Source organism: Staurois parvus, unplaced genomic scaffold (assembly GCF_062004578.1).
Source record: "Staurois parvus isolate SC_StPar_1 unplaced genomic scaffold, SC_StPar_1.0 ptg001916l, whole genome shotgun sequence".
Taxonomy (NCBI): Eukaryota; Metazoa; Chordata; class Amphibia; order Anura; family Ranidae; genus Staurois; species Staurois parvus.
The window spans coordinates 14,214-36,723 of NW_028319712.1; the positions used below are offsets into that span (position 1 = coordinate 14,214).

Consider the following 22,510-nt stretch of genomic DNA (forward strand, 5'->3'; position numbering starts at 1 on the left):
TTTTAAGAAGTCCCTATTACAGGCCCTACTTAACCAACCAATAGAGGAGGCACCAAAGCATTCCAAAATATTGGTCTTGTTTACATTCCTAGCGGCCAGAATAGCAGTCACCAGGTCCTGGATGTCTTTTGTCCATCCTCTTTTCAGTAATGAACGCTAAAATGTCATGGCAAATGGTGCATAAAAAGCTATCTGCCACATTGAATGATAAACTACATTTATTCAAAAGATCATGGGACCCTTGGATAAGTTATATTTCAGCAGACAGACAATCAGCCAAGTTCCAACAAAGGGCAGGGGAGATGGACACGGAACAAAACTCTAGATTACCCGCATGTCCTGATATTCTTCTTCTAGCTTTCTCTCTCTTCTCTTCCTTTTCTTTCTCTATTCGACCTTCCTTCTGCATTTACCTGGGTTATCATATGCACCTGATTAAAGAAACATGTTCATTAGAGTATATCATTTTGGTGAGCATTCAACCTGCGTAAAAAGTGTACGGCGCAGCTATTGATATGAGAAATATCAAACCAGACCTCAGTACAAAAAATGATGTTGTACACGAAAATACCTTTTGCACTTAAAGGGTAACTCCACTTTCATGGGTATTGTACACATAGCACGTGTACACATTGTACGCATAGCATGTACAATGCCGATCAATGTCATATTGTAATTGAGTGTTATTAAAAATTACCTTACCTTTCAATCTGCAGCGTTGTAGATTTCTGTAAAATGCAAAACAATATAACTACCTGGAGGCGTTCTGTACACAGATGGTGTACAGAACATCCCCCAGAAATGTCATTTCCTGCTTGTGTGATTGGCTCACTGATTTTCCCAGGAATCGGCACTAAGATACAAGTCATATTTTTGGCATCAGCTGGTTTTATTCTCAACAACAGTGAAGTTACTCTTTAAATTACCTACTGATAAAGTCTTGGGTGCTATGTTCGTATCATTTGTACATTTAATTGCCAATAAAAATCTGGAAACAGAAAAGCTGTCAAGCTGAGGGAGCATGGGCACAAAGGTCCTCTGGTTGTGAGAGGGTAAAGAAAAGTAATAAAATGAAATGATTAGTCTTAATTTTCCAGCCAATCATTTCCCAGCAATATTTAGTGATACAAAAGTAGAATAATTATGAAACGGTTACACAATCATTAGTCAGCTTTCACATAATAAGGAACAAAAAGAGGTTTCCAACCTAAAATCAGCGTAATGCTGGCAGTCAGTCTTTAGCTCACAGCAGCAGCAAAAAAACAAACAAAAAAAGAAGAGCTAAAAAAATGTATCTGCTTTTCTACACATTTTAGATTTGGAAAAAATCCTTACAAAGCTGAAAGCCGAATATTGGTAAACAGAATACTCCCCAGCTGTGTGCGTCCATTAACCACTTGCCCTCCAGAGGATTTACCCCGACCAGGCCATTTATTGTGCTACGGCGCTGCGTTACTTTAACTGACAATTGCGCAGTCATGAAATTTACGTCCTTTTTCCCCACGAATAGCTTTCTTTCGGTGGTATTTGATTGCCTGTGCGGTTATTTTTTGCGCTATAAAAAAAAGACCGAAAAGTTTGAGAAAAACAAAAACTATATTTTTTTATTTTTGCTATTAAACACGTTCAGTAAATAAAATGTAAAAATCAAAATTTCGTCATAAATTTAGGCCAAAATGTATTCTGCTACATGTCTTTGCTAGAAAAAAATCCCCATATATGTAAATTAATTGGTTTACGTTAAAGTTATAGCGTTCACAAAAGGCGGTATATATACGGGCATTTATTTATTTTACTAGAAATGGCAGCGATCAGCGACTTATAACGGGACTGTGGCGGGGATTCTGACACTGGGGGGAACAAACTTGGTGTCACTGACATCCCCAGTGACTCCAATACAGTGAGCAGTGCTAATAAAAAGCACTGACACTGTACTAATGGCACTGGGCAGGAAGGGGTTAACACGTGAGGCGATCAAAGGGTTAGCTGTGTGCTGTTTTTAGAATGGGCTGTGTGTGCTCTTCACTGTAAGCACACTGTTTTGCATGGCTGTGCGCACAGCCATGCAAAGTAGTGTGCACGAGCTGACAGGGAGGAGAACTGTTTTGTTTACAAACAGTTCTCTCCCCCCGTCCGAGATGCTTGGCAATCACTGGGCACCGGTGAGTACTCATCGGCCGGAACCTGGTGATTTACAGCCACGAATGGCGGTGCGGGTAGGGCGCCCGTGCGCTCCCTACCCGGAAATGCAAAATCATGTATATACCACTGATATTGCGCACCCCTGTTGCCGTGCAGCAGTATATCTGCTATAGGGTGGCGGGAATGCGGTTAAAGCAAATCTGTCAGCTATTTTAAAGGATACGTTCACCTTTTCATCTTTAAAAAAAAACAATAGATGTACTTTCATACATGCGAATGTAAACGCACGTGTCGGGGAACCTACGCGTGAAACAGCCGATTGCGATACAAAGGTTACATATCGCCGCACAAGCCGGAGTGACAGCAATGATTCTAGCACAAGACCTCCTCCGTAACACTAAACTGATGAGCTGTAGGGGCCTTTGAAGCGTCGCCTACAGAAAATATAGGATACTGAAGTTTGTCGCCATTTCACGGGCGCACACAAATTTATGGTTTGACATGTTGGGTATTTATTTACTCGGTGCAACCTCGTCTTTTATATTTTACCAAAAACTTGGGCAATTTATTGCATTTGCTTGCCCTAAAATTTTGAATTTTAGACCTTTTTGGTATTATCATTTTTAGAGTGGAACACGTAACAATGTTCCGGCTCCTGCAGCAGCTTAGTGTGTGATAGCAGTACGAGGAGAAGTTCCCTGTACCAGCTATGTCATTTTTAAAAGAGCGTGGCCATGTGGGTGGAGCCTCGCATGGCCACATCATTCATTCATAGAGTTCTGTGAATTAATCAACTGCAAGTACTGACATCCTTTGTGGATGTCGGCTTGTAGTTCTCAATGAACCACCATGGCACTGCTGAGCGCTCTGGTAGTTCATCGATTTAGCCTGTCAGTGTGAAACGGTCTGCCTGTATGATGTACAGCTTACACTGACAGTCTGCAGGAGTCCTGCATTACACCTGCGATCTGTTGATCACTGCTGCAATGCTTTCCAGGGGAAAAAAACAGTAAATGTATTTTTTTTACCTGCAAAAAATGTGTATTTATTTATTTTTAAAGGTGGATTTATCCGTTAATGGAACGGACACCAGAGCTTGATTTGGCTGCTCAGCATGTGATTGTACGGAGCACCCAAGTGCTTCCTTGTGAGAAGAACCTGAAAGAGTAAAGGTTTTATTTCCTCACCGGGCCCGGTGCCTCATTTACTCGCTCAGTAGATGCGCTTCGGCTGAGCATTAAAAGAGCCCGACACTTCTCTTTCCTGACGAACACCCAATCTGTGCTCATCACACTGCAAGGTCTCTCCCCTCCTCGAGAAGAAGATAAAAAGCGCAATGTTTTATTTAGTTCACCATAAAGCCCCTTTCGTTTTTAAAAGCCCCAGACCTTCCGAAAAGCACCTCAGATTTAAATATGCTTTTAGTTCAAATTATTTTTTTTGATTAGGAGAAGTAGATTGTCATGTGGGACAAGTAGACTGGGACCGTGTCTATGGGCAAGAAGTTTTTAAAAATAGTTTCCACACCCCTGCACACTACTTGCTGCTCTTATTCTCACCTTCCAAAGCCTGTTAATGTGATACTAGAAAAACACAAACAGCACATACAGTAAGACAGCACAGTTAACCCCTTCCTGCTCAGTGTCATTAGTACAGTGTCAGTGCGTTTTATTAGCACCGATCACTGTATTAGTGTCATTGGGGATATCAGTGACACCAAGCACAGTTTGCCCCGCAGTGTCAGACTGCCCGCCACAGTCCTGCAAATTTGCTGATCACCACCATTACTAGTATAAAAAAATTAAAATTTCAGTATCTATACTGCTATTTGAAGACGCTATAACTTTCACATGAGCCAATGAATTTACATGTATTGGGTGTTTTTTTTTTTTTTTAGCAAAGACAATTTTTTTTTACTAGACATGTTTAATAGCAAAAAGTAAAAAATATATAGGTATTTTTCAAAATTGTCGTTCTTTTTTGTTCATAGGTCAAAAGATAAAAAACGTGAAGGAGATCAAAAACTACCGAAAGAAAGCTTTATTTGTGAGGGAAAAAAAAAAGAAGTAAATTTCATTTGGGTGCACCGTTGCATGACCGCACAATTGTCAGATAAAGTAACGCAGGGTCGTATCGCAAAAAATGGCCTGGTCTGGAAGGGGGGTAAATCCTCTGGAGGGCAAGTTGTTAAAGTAGAACTATAGGCAAAACTCTTTTTACCTGAGCCCCATCTGGATCCAGCGATGTGCAAGACAGCCTCGACTGGCCCAGTTCTCTTCCTCCTCAATGGCTGACACAGCAGTGGGAGCCATAGGCTCCCGCTACTGTATATAACAGCCAATAAGGAGAGAGCAGGGGGAGAGGCCGAGCCACGGCTGTGTGTAAATGGACACACAGAGAAGCAGCTCAGGAGACCCCATAGCAAGCTGCTTGCTATGGGGGCACTTGGCAGGAGGGAGGGGCCAGCAGTGCCAGTGAGGGACCTGAGAAGAGGAGGATCGGGGCTGCTCTGTGAAAAAAAACCACCATGTTTGTTATTTTAAAAAATTAAAAATCTTCCTTTACAATCACTTTAACCACTTGCCCTCCAGAGGATTTACCCCGTCCTGACCAGCCCATTTTTTACAATATGGCACTGCATTATTTTAACTGACAATTGCGTGGTCATGCAACGCTGCACTCAAATGAAATATATGTCCTTTTTTCCACACAAATGGAGCTTTCTTTCGGTGGTATTTGATCGCCTCTGCGGTTTTTATTTCTTATGCTATAAAAAAAAAAATTCCAATTTTGACTTTTTGCTATTAAACATGTCCAGTAAAAAAATCTTTTTTAAAAATCAAATTCCGTCATAAATTAGGGCCAAAATGTATCGTGCTGCTAAAAAAAATCCCAATACATGTAAATTAATTGGTTTACTTTTACGTTATAGTGTCTACAAATGGCGGTACATATACTGGAATTTTTTTCTAATACTAGTAATGGCGGCGATCAGCAACTGAAAGCAGGACTGCGGGGGGCATTCTGACACTGGGGGGTGGGGGGGTATGTTGGGACGACTGACTGACTGCCACTGACACCCCCAATGACACAAATACAGCGATCAGTGCTAACTCCCTTCTCACTGGCCTGCCTCACCACAGGCTATCCCCACTTCAGTCGATCCTGAATACAGCGGCCAGACTCATTCACCTTACCAACCGCTCCATTTCCGCCACCCCCCTCTGCCAATCCCTCCACTGGCTTCCGATTGCCCAACGGATCAACTTCAAACTGCTAACACTGACGTACAAAGCTGTCCATAACACTGCCCCAAACTACATCACCGATCTGATATCCAAATACCACCCAAAACCCACTCTCTGCTCTTCACAAGACCTCCTACTCTCTAGTTCCCTGATCTCCTCCTCCCATGCCCGCCTCCAGGACTTCTCCAGGGCATCACCCATCCTCTGGAACTCCCTACCCCAATCCATCAGACTATCACCCACTCTCCTCTCCTTTAGGCGCACCCTAAAAACCCAACTCTTCAAGGAAGCCTACCCCACCCTCTGCTAACTGCAGATCTCCTCCACTCTTCCTACCACTCCATCCCCCACAGCTTTTCCTCCCGTACCACTATCCCCTCCCTCCTAGATTGTAAGCTCCAAGGAGCAAGGCCCTCGTACCCCTCGTGAATCGCACTGTATTGTTATTGTACTGTCTCATGTATTGTCTCCCAATGTAATGTACAGAGCTGAGCTAACTGTTGGCGCTATATAAATACTGTATAATAAAAAGCACTGACACTGTACTAATGGCACTTGGCAGGAAGGGGTTAACGTGGGGCGATCAAAGGGTTAACGGTGTGCTGTTTCACTGTGTGTGTGCTTTACACTGTAAGCACACTGCTTTGTATGGCTCTGCTATGCAGAGCCATACAAAGCAGTGAGCAGGAGCTGACAGGGGAGGGATCTGTGTTGTTCACATACAGGTCTCTACCCCGTCCATGTGCCGGCGGGGAATCATTGGCTGGGACCGGGGGATTTACAGCAGAGGCTGCGTGCGCCCCCTACCCGCAAATTCAAAATCACGCATATAAATACACGTGATTTTGCGCACCCTTTCCACCCTGTAGCAGTATTTCTGCTATAGGGTGCTGGGACCACGGTTAAACACTACAGCTAAATATTTCAGGAAATTTCTTTTATTGGACCCTTTCCCCGGGACAAACGTTGCAAGCTGCAATTTCTACCAAACTGCTTTGTTTGAGACATGCCAACTTTGGAAAACACCGGTGCTAAAACTAATGAATGGCAGCTAGTCTGCAAAGGACTTGCACCATTGGGACGGTCAGTCCTCTTGCAGTAACGGGAACAGATCTTGCTAATTGGACCATAGCATACCGATTGTCTCACAAGAGATCTTAACAGGTACAAACTAAGAGGGATTTTGTAATGTAAATAAAGTTTCATGTCTTGGCTTCTAAAACTTACCTATAAGCTCGGCAATGCCTGTATGCATATCAAAGAATGGATCGGTAACCAAAGGAGCCCGGTTCTGGCTGCAGGACTTGCTGATGGTCTCACACAGCAGTAGGTTCTACGATCCATCCTTGTCAGGGTATCCAGGTAGATTCCAGCTCACATCCATCACAATCTGGTCTGGGAGGAACTAAGTCCACAACTGCTGAACCCAGTCATCCTCCCTGCCACAGAAAAATAAAAGCTTCATAAAAACCACAGCAGACTGGCATTCTCTTGCTCAAAGCTGTAAGTAAACCCGCACTTTTCCCTTTGAAGAGGAAAGCAATGGGCGTGCCTTCCCAAGTAGCAGGCAATCTTTATTGCCCACTGTGTGTGTTCAGTCATCAGCTACAATGACTCTGCTCAGAGCTTACACAGGGGTGAGGACACCCCCCCAACCCCCTAATGTGAAAACTCTGGAGAAGGATATTTACCTGGAAAAGTGAAATGGATCCCCTCCGATATTATTTCCCCATTCCACAAACCACACAAGGCTTTGCCATAGTGTGAGGATGAGAGCACCTTAACACAGCGTTCCCACTCCAGACTGGACGGGACCATCTTGTAGATCTGGTTCTGTTAATGTTCTGTCCAGTTTCATTGTAATGCTGCCTAAAGCCATACCTACGAACGGTTCAGTGCTGCACAGACAGATGCACAATAAAAACGCACAACACACTGACTAAAGGCGTAAAAACAAAAATGTCATATATTACAGTGTACCAATCCTTGGATGTGATGCATGCAGTAGATTTGGTGATCCTGCCAGTAACTCCCCTCCTGCATTGGAGTGCCCCTACTCTGGATGAAGGAGCACAGGTACACACAAGGAAAGCAGCACTGTCAGTTTGGGGGGAGGGGAGTGTTACATATACTAGCAGATTCTGATACACTAACAAATTGAAGCCAAACTTCAGCTCATACTGCCGCTACACAAGCAGTTACAGCAAAAGGAGGGATAAAGGTATTACGTTCATAAATAAAAGCGGACCATTGTAATCACCTCTGTCAGTGGAAAATGGTTTCAACAATGGAATTTCTACATTTGCAGTAGAGCTTGTTTTCTTGAAAAATGTTGCTGGGATTTTTTTAACCACTTGCCTACCAGGCACTTTTACCCCCTTCCTGCCCAGGCCAATTTTCAGCTTTCGGCGCTGTCACACTTTGAATGGCAATTGCCCAGTCATGCAACACTGTACCCATATGAAATTATTATCATTTAACACACACAGAGCTTTCTTTTGGTGGTATTTAAAAGAAAGGAAATATATAAGGAAGTGACAGGCGGGAGGTGGTTCTCTCGTTCTGGGAGGACATCACATGATATCCTCCCACTCTAACTGCACATGGGAGCCCCCCGGGCGGCACACGGCGATCAGTGGTGCGCTGTGTTCCTGGGACACAGCGGATCACCGATCAGAGGAAAGATCCGATGTCGTCGACTCTGTCATGTGATCAGATGTGTCCAATCACAGCTGATCGCATGTAAACAAGGAAATGCCGGTTATCGGCATTCCTCTCCTCACGCTGACAGCTCGTGAGAAGAGGAGAGCCAGTAAGCGGAATTCCTCAGACGGGACATGTACACTGATGATCAGTGCCCCGATGATCAGTGTAGCCCCATCAGTGCCACCTATCAGTGCCCATCAATGCCACATATCAATGCCTACCAGTGCACATCAATGCCACATATCAGTGCCCATCTGAGCTGCCTTTCAGTGCCACCTATCAATTTCAGTCAGTGCCGCCGAACAGTTCCAGTCAGTGCTATATATGATTGCTGCCTTTCAGTGCCCATGAGTGGTGCCTGTCAATGCCCATCACTGATGCCCATCAGTGCCACCTATCAGTGCCTCCTACTAAGTGCCCATCAGTGCAGCCTCATTAGCGCACATCAGTGAAGGAGAAAAATTACTTATTTACAACATTTTATAACAGAAACTAAGGAAAAACTTTTTTTTTTCCAAAATTTTGTCTTTTTTAGTTTGTTTAGCAAAAAAATAAAAAAAAACAGTGGTGATTAAATACCACCAAAAGACAGCTCTATTTGTCTCAAAAAATGGATATAAATTTCATATTGGATACAAATTAGGTAGCATCTGTGGTCAGTAGGAGGAATGGTGACTCATCATTGGTATAAGTGGGAGGAGTACTGTTCCCCGCCAGTGACCCCGCCCCTTTGTTTCCTTTAGCGGCCAGAATGACAGGTTCTTCTTGGAACTATAGTGAAGGAAAAAAAAGAAGTCGGTAATCACATTTAAAAACCGGCATTGACACATAGCGGCAGCCAGCGAGGGAACCTGAGTGTATACACTACTCCCTCACTGTATACACTGCTCCTCTCCTGCCCCCTCCCCCCTACAAAGAGGACCTGTCACTCATATACTATCACATAGGACTATTGGTCCTCTATGTGATGGCAATAAAATCATAAGTTAAAAAAAATAAACAAAAATACACATTATCCACTTGCCCTCCTGAGGATTTACCCCCCTTCCTGACCAGGCTATTTTTTGTGTTATGGCACTGCGTTACTTTAACTGACAATTGCGCGGTCATGCAATGCTGCACCCAAATTAAATTTACACCCTTTTTTCCCCACAAATAGAACTTTCTTTTGGTGGTATTTGATCCCCTGTGCATTTATTTTTTGCGCGATTAAAAAAAATACACTGAAAATTTTGAGAAAAAACAATATTTTTCACTTATTGCTATTAAGCATATCCAGTAAAAGAATTTTAGCCATAAATTTAGACTAAAATGTATTCTGCTACATGTCTTTGCCAAAAAAAAATCCCAATACGTGTAATTTAATTGGTTCACGTGAAGGTATACCGTTTACAAATGGCAGTATATATATACTGGGATTTTTTTTAAATTATTATTAGTAAAGGTGGTAATCAGTGACTTATAGCGGGACTGCGGCAGGCATTCTGACACCGGGGGGAACTGGCTTCATGTCACTGACATCCCCAGTGACACCAATACAGTGATCAGCCTGCCCCCTACCCGGAACTGCAAAACCACGTATATAGAAGTGATTTTGCACACCCGTGCCACCCTGTAACAGTACCTCTGCTATAGGGTGGACAGGATGCGGTTAAATAGAAATACAAAAAATAAATAAATTTGAGCCTCCCCACACATGCAGACATTTCAGTTTTCGGCCACGTACATTCTGAATTTTCAGTATCGGTTTTAGCACCTGAATTTTAATTTCGGTGCACCACTAATTGTTACCTTTGGGGAGCAGGAACCCGAATTTGACAGGTACCCGCTCCCACTTCTGGTGCGATTGCTTAAGGCGATCGGAAGCAGAAGATGTCCTCCTCCCTCCCTCCCCGTAGTCTTCTGGGACACGTGACAGGTCCCAGAAGACTACGGGACCATTCACAAAGTGCAGCGGGCACCCGGCTGTGAAGCCGCAAGCTGTCACAGCCGGCTGACAACACTGATGATGCCGAGGACCAAGGGACAGGTAAGTGTCTGTATTTTAAAAGTCAGCAGATACAGTTTTTGGAGCTGCTGACTTTTATTTTTTTTTTTATTCCACTGGAACTCGGCTTTAAGTGTGTTAGACCCAACGGGAATGAAGGGGTTTAATGTCTGGAGAGTTCCTTCAGGCACACGGGTGAGGTACAGGACAAGGGAAGAGTGTTGTGGAGCTCTTTGTTTATGGATAGAAACACTCCAGGAACAAGTGTGAATATTGCAGCACTTTGATACAAGTTGAGTCCAAATTGCACCCCCTTGCCGGCAATGGAACCGTTCATATCGCAGAGACTCATATTGCAGCGATTATGAATAAGGTCCCTGCACTACTTTTTGCTGATTTCATTGCAACTTGCATAGACTTCTGTTATATGAGGTTGCAATCCGCAATGAAATCGGCAGTGCAAATCGCACTGATATGTGGCTTGGAAATGGCGCTGAAGTAGTGTGATTTCAGTGCCGCACCAGTGTGATCCGGGGCTCACTGGATTGTTGTGCAGCACTTTGACACAATTTGGACATCATTTTTAAAGCAGAATTCTGGGTAAAAATGATTTTTTTCCCCGTTCAGTGGAGCTGTGCAGGTCAGGTAAGTATGAGCTTTGTGCTCACCCCCAGAATAAACAAGCAGCTGATCCATGCAGTGGGGGGGGGCAAACATTTGTGACCGCAATCCTGCTTTAAAGTAGAAGTATAGGCAACATGTTTGGGAGGGTTAGAACCCCTGTCAGATTATTGTCATCTGTGCCCCATAGGGGAGATTTCCCTCCACTTCCTGTCCCATAGCCAAAACAGGAAGTGAGAGGAAATCCCTCCAAATTAAGGGAAACCCTTGCGGCCCCCCCAGAGTCCCCACTGGAAGATCCCCCCTCTATTACTTTCCTGGGGACAACCCAAAATTTGGGCTTTTCTTTTACTCTCCCCATTGATGATAATGGTAACCAGGAGAAATAGAGGGGGGATCTCCCTAACGGGGACATAGACAGCAAGAAAAACCAGACAGAGGCTCTAGTCCCTCTCCACTCTGTCCAAAACTAAACTAACTACTTTCTCCTTTAGTTACAATTTCATTGTTTGTAATATTTGGATGTTTTTTATTCTGCAATGATTGTATTACACGGATCTCTTTATGAAGAGCGGAGGAGGGGCGTGGAATTCTTATTGGGGGGATTAGAGCTCTGGATTCATTTCCTTTATGATTGGCTGACATCAGGGGGGGGTCTGACACAGCTGCTGGGGGGTTATTGGGGGGCTTTCTGCACAGTGCCATGTTACTATGGACAGGTGGGGGGGGGGGTAGTTGAGAAATCACTGGGGGGGGGGGGGAGTTGAGGAAACACTGGGGGGAGACAAGTGATGGTGGAGCTCCAGCTGTCTGTCCATTACCATACATAATATACCCCCCAACACCGACTCCTCCATGAGGCACCTCCCAGCCCCTCCCTCCCCCCAGCAGTCTGACCTCCTCAGCCGGGCTCTCCCCGGTCGCCATGACTCCCGCCCGTATCTCTGGCTTCCCCTCACTCCCACATTCTTCTCTCCTCTCCGTTAGATAAAATGGCCACCGGAGGGTAGAAAGCACAACTCTATCATGTGTATTGGAGCTGATTGGGAAGGGAGACATCTATGGCGGGAGGCGGTATTACCGCTATGGCACAATCACACCTAGTGACATCTTGTGGCCGGTTTTATGAATAACCGTTAAACTGACCAAATGACTGGATTTCTATGGAAAATCAAGAAAATTATATCAAATTTATCATTGGGTACAAGTGTCAGTCAAAAAAACTAGGCCGGAAAAGTGACAGCTGGTGTGAGGTGGCAGGCTGTGATTGGCTGATTGGCAGGAAGACAGGTTAGCTCCGCCCCCAGGCTGCATCTCACCTCAATGCTGCCCTGCTTGCCGAGCAATACACAGCATCAGAGCGTGTCTCCTGCGACTGACAGAGATTATCGCCATTTATACGGATTTCTATTCCTATTATCACTACTATATAATTCTTTATATTATTAGTGGTAATATTTCAGATTTTTAGCTATTTGCAGGTCATCCAGCACCACCAGGATGCCTCGACCTTCACGACGCCCATCCCGTGGAAGGTCTTCACATCAGGAGGACGGAGAGTCTCCCATCGCCCATCGGACGAGGTCCAGAGTCCAGCGTCATCGGAGACGGGAGGAGGCCTCCACCCACCGGAGCCGCTCACCAAGAGAGCACGCCAGGGCCCCTGAGCACCGCCCACCTCCGGCCATGGTACAGCGTGCCAGGGCCCCTGAGCACCACCCACCTCCGGCCATGGTACAGCGTGCCAGGGCCCCTGAGCACCACCCACCTCCGGCCATGGAGCAGCGCGTCGAGGAGGAGGTAATTGCGTGTCCCATTTGTTTGGCAGGTTATGAAGATGGAGAGGACACGACCATCCTGGCCTGCTCTCACGAGTTCCACACCAGCTGCATCTACCGTTGGCTTGTAGAGAGCAACACTTGTCCAATCTGCCGGGCTGCTATTCTCAACCTGCAAGACGACCAGCCATTCCTCCCTGGGGATGTACACCAAGCCATCATTGGAGACATGCAGATTGGGTATATCATTGATGATGATGGTGCTATAGAATTGCAATATATTGTGTTCCATAGGTTGTAACATCTTTTTTCAAATGCCTGGATGACATCAGCTATGTTTGTAATGTATATGAGAAATGTTGTGTATATAATATTTTTTTCAAATTATATATCACTATTAATATTATTATTATATAACATACACGTTTAGCTGATTTAGCCATGCTTGTTGTAGTTATAGCATTTAATTCTTTGAAAAAAACAAAACGGAAAAAAAAAAAAAAAAAATAATAATTAAAAAAAATATTTTTTATTATTATATATTCTTAGCCATTTTATGATTGTATTAGTTATAATATTTAATGCTTTGAAAAAAAAATGAAAAACAAAAAATTTATTATTATTGATTTATATTATTAGCTGTTTTATGATTGTAGTAAAATATTTAATGCCTTGAAAATTAAAAAAAAAAAAAAATATATAATTATTATTAGCTGTTTTGTTATTGTAGTAGTTATAGTATTTCATGCTTTGAAAACATGGCCGGATCTAGGGGGGTGCTGGGGTGGGCTGTGCCTTGCCAGATTTCAGTTGTGCCGCCCAAGACTGCTGAGTTCCTTACCCACACTTACGGGACACAGTTTCAGTACTTGTCCCTATCTCCTCCAAGGACCCCTTATCTCCCACAGCAGTAAATGTAGATTGGGGGGGGGTAATGAAACTGTGTACAGCCCCATGGTCAGAGCGATCCTGTGTCATCAGCTATATGGAGCAGCTCTGTTCTGACAGGAGGAGGGGGCAGAGCACAGAACCGCTCATCCAGACTGTAAGTTGGGAGGATGGGGGCTTAGGGGGAGATTTTGTATTGTATTGTATTTTAACACCTCAAGAAATGTGATAGGCAGTCAGAAAGTAAAAACTGTGTAAATTTCAAATTATCTATACCATAGTTTGTAGATGCTATAACTTTCACACAAAGCAATCAATATACACTTATTGGGATTTTTTTTACCAAAAACATGTAGCAGAATATATTTTGGCCCAAATTTATGATGAAATTTTAGTTTTTTGGATATTTTTTGACAGAAAAGAGAAAATACTGGGTTTTTTTTTCGCGTTTTATTTTTTATAGCGCAAAAAATAAAAAGCGCACAGGTGATCAAATACCACTGAAAGAAAGCTCTATTCGTGGGGTGAGCATGCTGATTCGTCCTCTTTTTTTTTGGGTGGGAATTTATGCTGAGACATGATGCTCACACATGGGGGGGGGGGGCGCTTAGTTTGTCATCTTCGCCCTGGGAGCTAGACAACCTTGTCCTGGCACCACACGCAGGGCAGTCAATAGATCTCCTCTTCCCCGCTCAACACATTGCTGAAATCGAATTCCCTTACAGACACAGCCTCGATGTACAGTGTATAACTGGCTGCTATGTTGCAGTACTGACCCTGTCCTCTCCTCTTCTGGCCCCTTGTCCTCTACCCTGCTGACCCTCTGTCCACCATCCTGCTGACCCTCTGTACCCTGCCCTGCTGACCCCTGTACACTGCCCTTCTGACCACTGTCATCTGTCCTGCTGACACCTTTATCCTGCCCTACCTTTGCCCTGATAACCCCTGCTGACCTCCCATCCTCTGCCTGCTGACCCCTATCCTGTGCCTTACTGAACCTCTGTATACTGCCCCACTGACTCTTGTATGCTCCCATGCTGATCTCCCATCCTCTGCCCTGCTGACCCTTATTTTGTCCCCTACTGACCGCCTGTACACTGCCCTACTGAGTCTTGTACACTCCCCTGCTGACCTATCATCCTCTGTCCTGCTAACCCCTTTTACACTGCCCTGCTAACCCTTGTACACTGCCTTGATGACCCGCTGTAAACTGCCCTACAAACTAATGGCCTCTGTACTCCGCCCTAAAAACTGCTGTCTCTATCTCTCTGCCCTGCTGGCCCCTCTGTACGCTGCCCTACTGACTTCCATACACTGCCCTGTCAAACTCGCATCTTCTTCCCCCCTCATGTTTTTTACTGCGCCCCCACATCAGACAGGCTAGATCAGGCCCTGTTGAAAAAAAAAAAGAGATTGCACTGGTATTGTTTATACTATTATTATTAATAATATTATTATATATTTTTAGCTTTTTTTAGGATTGTAGTAGTTATAGTAGCTGATTCTTTGGGAAAAAAAAATTATACAATTATACTGGTAGTGTTTATATTATTATGATTATTATTACTATTGTTAAAAAAAAAAAATTACACTGGTATTGTTTTTATTACTATTATTATGATTATTAACCGGTTGCCAACCAGCCACAGTACATTTACTGCGGCAGGGTGGCACTACTGTGCACAATCACGTATATATACGTGATTCGCGCTTTCAATGTTTTCGCGAACAGGGGGCGCGCACACGCGCCCGCCGACCCGCGGGTGTCATAATTCGATCCCCGTGGGATCATTCGATCTTGGCCAGTGATGTCCGGCTGAAGTTGAATGATCGGTCCCTGTCCTATCCTGTCCTGTGTTGACAGTTACACAGGACAAGATATGATGTCAATCTTCTCCGCCTGGGCACATTCTGTCTCAGAGAGAGAAGACATACAAAACGTGAGTACAAAGCGCTACACTAACACTTAGAAAACACCTAGGTCACATTTAACCCATTGATTTCCTCCCCAGTTAACCCCTTCACTGCCCAGTCACCAATATCATTATTTACAGTGTACAGATTTTTTGCTGATCACTGTCTTAGTGTCACTGGCGACTTACGATAGTGTTAGCGTCAGTTATCACCCCTCCCAGATAGCGTCAGATTGCCCGATAGTACACCAGTAATAACATTTAACCCCTTGATTGCCAGGAACACACTCAATTGCACACTAAACCTCCATTGCTAGTATAGTGTCTGAACGGATCAATATCTTTGATCAGATCAGCGCTATACCAGCGTTCACATTAGAATAGCATCCCCAAAAACGCAGCGTTAGAGGGATCAGCCCCGACACCTGCCAGGACCTGCGTTTAGCCTCTCTGCTCCCCTTCTCCACCAGCAAGTGCAGTGTCATTAGACAACTGTCACTTGATACATTACACACAAAACCGCAGTGTTCACAAAATCAGGCCTGATCTCTGTTAGCACTTGTTGGTAAAGTTTTTGTAGCAGTTCAAGCAGTCTCTGACAGCCAGGCGCTCTAGGTACCTATAAATTTAGTGGCCAAAATGTCCAACCAAAGGTACACTAGTGAAAAGGCCTACAGGATTCTGAGCATGTCAGGTGAGAGCGAAGGGGAAGATTCACTGACAGAATCCGCCTCAGAGTGCCAGTACTAGTGCTGCGCTACCTTCTGGTGAACTGGCGAGCACCAGCGGCCTAGTACGTCCTGGGCTTATACATACCCGCACTGCAGTATTACTTGGTGACGTGTCGGGTCCCATAACCGCAGTACAAGCTGGTGCGGTGGCGAGCACAAGTAGTGTCCCGCGGCCACCAAGAATTCGCACACAGGCCCGTAGAGCCCCTAGTATCCTTCCGGAAAAATAGTTTTTTTTTGTTGTCACATTTGTTATTGTTCTACTTTTACTGTTTTATTGTTAACCATTACTGTTTTCTTTGCAGGAATGCTTTCAGCTGCAGCACTGACCTGTTTATTCTGACAGCAACAGGAACTTGCTCTCAGAATATACATAAATCAGTGTGGGCAGCGCTGTTGGATGAGATTTTTCATCCGCAGTTTAAAAAAAGAACATATATGCCGAAGCATGGGGGCCTGGGGTGGCCAGTGGGTGGATGGCCCCTATGCTTCGGCATATATCTTTTATAATATTTGTTGGCACATTTCATGTGTGCCCACCATTAGAAGTGGGTGGATGCAGGGAGGTATTCTAATGGTGGGCATACCACCACACACTTTTTCTTGCAGAGATATTTCAATTAAAAAGTTGTTTTATCGAGTTACTGTTTTATTGTTAACCATTGCTGTTTTCTTTGCAGGAATGTCAAACTGCAGCACCGACTTGTTTATTCTGACAGCAACAGGGTCTTGCTCTGAGAATATACATAAGTAGGTGTGTGCAGTGCTGTCGGATGAGCTTTTTCATCCGCAGTTCAAAAAAGAGCATATATGCCGAAGCATGGGGGCCTGGGGTGGCCAGTGGGTGGATGGCCCCTATGCTTCGGCATATATATTTTATAATATTTGTTGGCCCGTTTCATGTGTGCCCACCATTAGAAGTGGGTGGATGCAGGGAGGTATTCTAATGGTGGGCATACCACACACTTTTTCTGGCAGAGATTTCTTCTCTTTTTTTCTATTCAGCCCACAGGCTGCATAACAAAAAAAAAAAAAAGTAAAGAACATAGCATATACACCCAACAAGGACCAGCAACGTACTGGTACATCACTGGATTTTGAATGGTTATACCAGGGTGATGCATGCAGCTGCAGGCATCATCCTAGTATCGTTTTTGTCAGCCGGCGATCGGCTTTCATGTAAAAGCAATCCTAGTGGCTAATTAGCTGCAGGATTGCTTTTACAAGCAGCGGGAGAAAATGCCCCCTCCCTCGCTGCCTTCCACGGCCTTTTCGGGCAGTCCCGTGCACCCAGATTTCCCAAAAAAGAATATATGACAATGCCCATTGAAGTTATAGGGGATATTTGAATTCCCTGTGATAGTATTCAAAGTGATCAAAAAAAAAAAGTTTTTGTCACAAAAACTTGTGGAAAAAAAAATTTCCATTGACTCATATGCCTCTCAGCAGATAGCTTAGGGTGTCTAATTTCCGAAAAGGGGTCATTTGGGGGTGTTGGACTATCCTGGTATTTTAGCACCTCAAGAAATGTGATAGGCAGTCAGAAAGTAAAAACTGTGTAAATTTCAAATTATCTATACCATAGTTTGTAGATGCTATAACTTTCACACAAAGCAATCAATATACACTTATTGGGATTTTTTTTACCAAAAACATGTAGCAGAATATATTTTGGCCCAAATTTATGATGAAATTTTAGTTTTTTTGGATATTTTTTGACAGAAAAGAGAAAATACTGGGGGTTTTTTTTGCGTTTTATTTTTTATAGCGCAAAAAATAAAAAGCGCACAGGTGATCAAATACCACTGAAAGAAAGCTCTATTCGTGGGGTGAGCATGCTGATTCGTCCTCTTTCATTTGGGTGGGGGGTGGGAATTTATGCTGAGACATGATGCTCACACATGGGGGGGGGGGGCTTAGTTTGTCATCTTCACCCTGGGAGCTAGACAACCTTGTCCTGGCACCACACGCAGGGCAGTCAATAGATCCCCTCTTCCCCGCTCAACACATTGCTGAAATCGAATTCCCTTACAGACACAGCCTCGATGTACAGTGTATAACTGGCTGCTATGTTGCAGTACTGACCCTGTCCTCTCCTCTTCTGGCCCCTTGTCCTCTACCCTGCTGACCCTCTGTCCACCATCCTGCTGACCCTCTGTACCCTGCCCTGCTGACCCCTGTACACTGCCCTTCTGACCACTGTCATCTGTCCTGCTGACACCTTTATCCTGCCCTACCTTTGCCCTGATAAACCCTGCTGACCTCCCATCCTCTGCCTGCTGACCCCTATCCTGTGCCTTACTGAACCTCTGTATACTGCCCCACTGACTCTTGTATGCTCCCATGCTGATCTCCCATCCTCTGCCCTGCTGACCCTTATTTTGTCCCCTACTGACCGCCTGTACACTGCCCTACTGAGTCTTGTACACTCCCCTGCTGACCTATCATCCTCTGTCCTGCTAACCCCTTGTACACTGCCCTGCTAACCCTTGTACACTGCCTTGATGACCCGCTGTAAACTGCCCTACAAACTAATGGCCTCTGTACTCCGCCCTAAAAACTGCTGTCCCTATCTCTCTGCCCTGCTGGCCCCTCTGTACGCTGCCCTACTGACTTCCATACACTGCCCTGTCAAACTCGCATCTTCTGCCCCCCTCATGTTTTTTACTGCGCCCCCACATCAGACAGGCTAGATCAGGCCTTGTTGAAAAAAAAAAGAGATTGCACTGGTATTGTTTATACTATTATTATTAATAATATTATTATATATTTTTAGCTTTTTTTAGGATTGTAGTAGTTATAGTAGCTGATTCTTTGGAAAAAAAAATTATACTGGTAGTGTTTATATTATTATGATTATTATTACTATTGTTAAAAAAAAAAATTACACTGGTATTGTTTTTACTATTATTATGATTATTATTATTAACCGGTTGCCGACCAGCCACAGTACATTTACTGCGGCAGGGTTGCACTACTGTGCACAATCACGTATATATACACGTGATTCGCGCTTCCAATGTTTTCGCGAACAGGGGGCGCGCGCACGCGCCCGCCGACCCGCGGGTGTCATAATTCGATCCCCGTGGGATCATTCCATCTTGGCCAGTGATGTCCGGCTGAAGTTGAATGATCGGTCCCTGTCCTATCCTGTGTTGACAGTTACACAGGACAAGATATGATGTCAATCTTCTCTGCCTGGGCACATTCCGTCCCAGAGAGAGAAGACATACAAAACGTGAGTACAAAGCGCTACACTAACACTTAGAAAACACCTAGGTCACATTTAACCCATTGATTTCCTCCCCAGTTAACCCCTTCACTGCCCAGTCACCAATGTCATTATTTACAGTGTACAGATTTTTTGCTGATCACTGTATTAGTGTCACTGGCGACTTACGATAGTGTTAGCGTCAGTTATCACCCCTCCCAGATAGCGTCAGATTGCCCGATAGTACACCAGTAATAACATTTAACCCCTTGATTGCCAGGAACACGCTCAATTGCACACTAAACCTCCTTTGCTAGTATAGTGTCTGAACGGATCAATATCTTTGATCAGATCAGCGCTATACCAGCGTTCACATTAGAATAGCATCCCCAAAAACGCAGCGTTAGAGGGATCAGCCCCGACACCTGCCAGGACCTGCGTTTAGCCTCTCTGCTCCCCTTCTCCACCAGTAAGTGCAGTGTCATTAGACAACTGTCACTTGATACATTACACACAAAACCGCAGTGTTCACAGAATCAGGCCTGATCTCTGTTAGCACTTGTTGGTGAATTTTTTGTAGCGGTTCAAGCAGTCTCTGACAGCCAGGCGCTCTAGGTACCTATAAATTTAGTGGCCAAAATGTCCAAAGGTACACTAGTGAAAAGGCCTACAGGATTCTGAGCATGTCAGGTGAGAGCGAAGGGGAAGATTCACTGACAGAATCCGCCTCAGAGTGCCAGTACTAGTGCTGCGCTACCTTCTGGTGAACTGGCGAGCACCAGCGGCCTAGTACGTCCTGGGCTTATACATACCCGCACTGCAGTATTACTTGGTGACGTGTCGGGTCCCATAACCGCAGTACAAGCTGGTGCGGTGGCGAGCACAAGTAGTGTCCCGCGGCCACCAAGAATTCGCACACAGGCCCGTAGAGCCCCTAGTATCCTTCCGGAAAAATAGTTTTTTTTTGTTGTCACATTTGTTATTGTTCTACTTTTACTGTTTTATTGTTAACCATTACTGTTTTCTTTGCAGGAATGCTTTCAGCTGCAGCACTGACCTGTTTATTCTGACAGCAACAGGAACTTGCTCTCAGAATATACATAAATCAGTGTGGGCAGCGCTGTTGGATGAGATTTTTCATCCGCAGTTTAAAAAATGAACATATATGCCGAAACAAGGGGGCCTGGGGTGGCCAGTGGGTGGATGGCCCCTATGCTTCGGCATATATCTTTTATAATATTTGTTGGCACATTTCATGTGTGCCCACCATTAGAAGTGGGTGGATGCAGGGAGGTATTCTAATGGTGGGCACACCACACACTTTTTCTGGCAGAGATTTCTTCTCTTTTTTTCTATTCAGCCCACAGGCTGCATAACAAAAAAAAAAAAAGAAAAGAACATAGCATATACACCCAACAAGGACCAGCAACGTACTGGTACATCACTGGATTTTGAATGGTTATACCAGGGTGATGCATGCAGCTGCAGGCATCATCCTGGTATCGTTTTTGTCAGCTGGCGATCGGCTTTCATGTAAAAGCAATCCTAGTGGCTAATTAGCTGCAGGATTGCTTTTACAAGCAGCGGGAGAAAATGCCCCCCTCCCTCGCTGCCTTCCACGGCCTTTTCGGGCAGTCCCGTGCCCCCAGATTTCCCAAAAAAGAATATATGACAATGCCCATTGAAGTTATAGGGGATATTTGAATTCCCTGTGATAGTATTCAAAGTGATCAAAAAAAAAAAAAAATGAAAGGGACAGTGTAAAAATAATTAAATAAATCAAAATAACAAAAAAAAAATACCCTTGCCCCCCCTCACACGCGCACACCTGCGTTCGTGAGCGTTGACCTTGTGCCAGTATGGAAACAGCGGCTGCACCATGCATGTGAGGTATCGCCACAAACGTCGGATCAATGGCAGTAATTCTAGCACTAGACCTCCTCTGTAAATCTAAAATGGGAGCTTGTAAAGGCTTTTAAAGCGCTGTCTATAGATATTAAAAATGTATGCAGTTTGTCGCCACTGTGCGGGGCATGCGCAGTTTTAAAACACGTCATGTTTGGTATCTATTTACTCAGCATAGCATCATCTTTTATATCTTACCAAATAATTGGCCAATATATTTTGTTTTTGCGCATTAAAATTAAAAAAAGTGTATTATTTAAAATAAAATTGCGTTTGAAAATTCGCTGTGTGAGTATTATGTGAGATAAAAAATTGAAGCACCCACCATTTTATTCACTAGGTTGTCTGCTTTTGAAAAATATATAATGTTTGGGAGTTCAAATTAATTTCATAGCAAAAATACTGATTTTTTTCAGGTGAACAAAAAGTGGCAGAAAAGGCTTGGTCTTCAGGTGGTTAGAAGAGTGAGTGATGTGTGGCATAAACTTCAAATGCAGGGCATAAAATGCCCCCACCCCCCAAAATGACCCCTTTTTGTTAAGTAAACACCCCAAACTATTTGCTGAGAGGCATGTTGAATCAATAGAAGAATTTATTTTTTTACCACAAGTTTTTGGAAAATGACAAAAAAATAAATACATTTTATTACACATAATTGCCATTTTAATAATTTATTGCTCACACATGCCATAGGTATATGTGGAATTACTCCCCAAAATACATTCTGCTACTTGTCCCGAGCATGGGGGTACCACATGTGAGATATTTGTTGGTAGTCTAGTCAAGTACAGGACCCCAAAATCCAATAAGCACCTTCAGGCTTTTAAAGGGCTTCATTTCCTCATTACACTTCCTGACTACTTATCACAGTGTTGGAGGCCCTGAAATGCCAGAATAGAACCAAACCCCCCAAATGACTCATTTTTGCAAAGTAGACACCCCAAAGAATTTGATAAGAAACATGGTGAATCATTTTGCAGATCTCGTTTGTTGCCACAAGTTTTTGGAAAATAAAGAAAGAAAACAAAAACATATTTTTTCTTTTCTTTTTTTATATTTCAAAACCTTGTGAGAAAAAATTAGATCTGCAAAATACTCACCATGCCTCTTTTTAAATTCTTGGAGTGTCTACTTTCCAAAAAGGGGTCATTTGGGGGGGGTGGGTGGGGGGGTTGGTGCTATCCTGGCATTTCAGGGCCTCCAAAACTGTGATAGGTAGTGAGGAAGTGAAATGAAGAAGTTACACACCTTCAGGCTTTCAAAGTGGTCATTGGATTTCAGGCTCCTGTATGTGGCTAGGCTCCCAAAAAGTCTCACACATGTGGAATCCCCATACTCAGTAGAAGTAGCAGAATGTATTTTGAGGTGTAATTCAACATA

At 44.0% G+C, this 22,510-nt stretch overlaps 1 long non-coding RNA gene across 1 annotated transcript in view; it reads right to left on the bottom strand.

Annotated features, from left to right (window-relative positions):
- Positions 1-200: 200 nt before the first annotated feature.
- The window catches only part of LOC149433819 (uncharacterized), an 83,133-nt gene continuing 60,823 nt past the window's right edge, over positions 201-22,510 (bottom strand). The window contains exon 4 of the long non-coding RNA XR_016308846.1: positions 201-431. This is a non-coding gene — a long non-coding RNA (uncharacterized LOC149433819). The remainder of the gene's footprint in view (positions 432-22,510) is intronic.